The sequence below is a fragment of the Gracilinanus agilis genome, chromosome 1 (assembly GCF_016433145.1).
Source record: "Gracilinanus agilis isolate LMUSP501 chromosome 1, AgileGrace, whole genome shotgun sequence".
NCBI lineage: Eukaryota > Metazoa > Chordata > Mammalia > Didelphimorphia > Didelphidae > Gracilinanus > Gracilinanus agilis.
Genome location: NC_058130.1, coordinates 386222309 through 386225240, shown reverse-complemented (window position 1 = coordinate 386225240; position 2932 = coordinate 386222309). Strand labels below are relative to the sequence as shown.

General features: G+C 39.3%; 1 pseudogene; it reads left to right on the top strand.

Annotated features, from left to right (window-relative positions):
• The first annotated feature begins 374 nt into the window (after positions 1-374).
• Positions 375-1121, top strand: LOC123231522 (annotated as a pseudogene).
• Positions 1122-2932: the final 1811 nt, after the last annotated feature.

Genomic DNA, 2932 nt, shown 5'->3' with positions numbered 1-2932 from the left:
GAAAATTCAGATGAATGAACTGGGTAACTAAAAAAAACCTAGAAAAAGAACAAATCAAAAATCCTCAAATAAAGGCTATTGGGAATCCTAAAAATTAAAGGAGAAATTAATAAAATTGGAAATAAGAGAACCATTAAGCTAGGAATTATTTTTATGAAAAAAAAACCAACAAATAAAATACAGGCATTTGTTAATTTGATTAAAAAAGGAAAGAAGAGCATTAGGGGTGCCTAGTGATGGTGGATAGTGGGAGCAGCAATGTTGGCAGCACTTCCATTTCAAGTCCTTCTCAGTGGGGAGTCCCAGCAACCTGGCTTGAGGGTCCACAGCCATTAGCAGGCCTGCCTGCTGGGTGGGGATGGGTCACTGCTGCAATGTCCATCTTCACGCCCACTAACCAGATCCTCCTGATAAACGTGGCTGTGGTGCACATGAAGTGCACAGGGAAGTGCTTTGAAATTGCTTGCTACAAGAACAAGGTTGTGGGCTGGTGCAGTGGCGTGGAAAAAGACCTTCATGAAGTCTTGCAGACCCACTCAGTGTTTGTAAATGTCTCTAAAGGCCAAGTTGCTAAAAAGGAAGATCTTATCAGTGCCTTTGGGACAGATGACCAGATGGAAATCTGTAAACAGATTTTAACAAAAGAGGAAGTACAAGTGTCAGATAAAGAACGACACACACAACTGGAGCAGATATTTAGGGATATTGCAACAACTGTGGCAGATAAATGCATTAATCCTGAAACAAAGAGACCATACACTGCCATCCTCATTGAAAGAGCAATGAAGGATATCCACTATTCTGTCAAACCCAACAAGAGTACAAAACAGCAGGCTTTGGAAGTAATAAAGCAGTTGAAGGAAAACATGAAGATTGAGTGAGCCCATATGATACTTCGATTCATCCTACCTGTGAGGGAAGGAAAAAAAACTAAAAGAAAAACTCAAACCATTGATCAAGGTGATAGAAAGTGAAGACTGGTGAACAGTTAGAAATTGTATATCTAATTGACCTGGGCTGTTTCAGAGAAACTGATGACCTGATAAGAGACAAAAGGAAAAGGTTCTTTGGAAGTTCTCAGCTTGAAAGATGTGGAAGAAGGAGATGAAAAATTTGAATGAAAACTTTTTACTGTCTCTTCACTTATAAACACAACACTAAAAGGTGTTCTCACTTCTCTTGGCACTGTAACTCCTGGGTTTGGGTTTTTTTTTTCCTATCAAATATTTGTTCAGACTGCTTCCTTTGATGTTTTCATCCTAGTCTATGTGTTAACCAAATGAGTCACTTAGGAACAGAATATTCAGTATAAGGTGGAGATGTATACTGTGGGATAAAGGCAATCCCAGCAATAAAGTTAGACTCCATTAAAAGAAAAGAGGAACTCTACTGTTCTGCATTCTGCCTGGGTATCTAGGCTCTTTGTGTCATCTTCATTTTTTTTTCAAACACTTATTAATATTCATTTTTAACATGGTTACATGATTCATGCTCCTCCTTTCCCCTTCGCCCCCCGCACTGCCCCCACCCATGGCCGATGCACATTTCCACTAGTTTTGTCATGTGTCCTTGATCAAGACCAATTTCCAAATTGTTGGTAGTTGCATTGGTGTGGTAGTTTCGAGTCCACACCCTCAATCATGTCCACCCTGACCCATGCGTTCAAGCAGTTGTTTTTCTTATATCTTTCCTCTCCTGCAGTCCTTCCTCTGAATGTGGGTAGCATTCTTTACCATAAATCCCTCAGAATTGTCCTGGGTCATTGTATTGCTGCTGGTACAGAGGTCCATTACATTCAATTTTACCACAGTGTATCAGTCTCTGTGTACAGTGTTCTTCTGGCTCTGCTCCTTTCGCTCTGCATCTGTTCCCATAGGTCTCTCCAGTTCGCCTGGAACTCCTCCAGTTTATTATTCCTTTTAGCACAATAGTATTCCATCACCCGCATATACCACAGTTTGTTCAGCCATTCGCCAATTGAAGGACATACCCTCCTTTTCCAATTTTTTGCCACCACAAAAAGCGCAGCTATAAATATTTTCATACAAGTCTGTTTATCTATGATCTCTTTGGGGTACAAACCCAGCAATGGTATGGCTGGATCAAAGGGCAGGCATTCTTTTATAGCCCTTTGAGCATGATTCCAAATTGCCAGCCAGAATGGCTGGATCAGTTCACAGCTCCGCCAGCAATGCATTAATGTCCCAATTTTGCCACATCCCCTCCAGCATTCATTACTCTCCCCTTCTTTCATTTTAGCCAATCTGCTAGGTATGAGGTGATACCTCAGAGTTGTTTTGATTTGCATTTCTCTAATTATTAGAGATTTGGAACACTTTCTCATGTGCTTATTGATACTTTGGATTTCTTTACCTGAAAATTGCCTATTCATGTCTCTTGCCCATTTATCAATTGGGGAATGGCTTGATGTTTTATACAATTGCTTTAACTCCTTGTATATTTGAGTGATTAGACCCCTGTCAGAGTTTTTCGTTATAAAGATTTTTTCCCAATTTGTTGTTTCCCTTCTGATTTTGACTACATTGTTTTTGTTTGTACAAAAACTTTTTAGTTTAATATAATCAAAACCATTTAATTTACATTTTGTAATTTTCTCTAACTCTTGCTTGGTTTTAAAGTCTTTCCTTTCCCACAGATCTGACAAGTAAACTGTTCTGTGTTCACTTAACTTGTTTATAGTTTCCCTCTTTATATTCAAGTCGTTCACCCATTCTGAATTTATCTTGGTGTAGGGTGTGAGATGTTGATCTAGACCTAATCTCTCCCATATTGTTTTCCAAATTTCCCAGCAGTTTTTGTCAAATAGTGGATTCATGTCCCAAAAGTTGGGCTCTTTGGGTTTATCATACACTGTCTTGCTGATAACATTTACCCCAAGTCTATTCCATTGATCCTCCTCTCTATCTCTTAG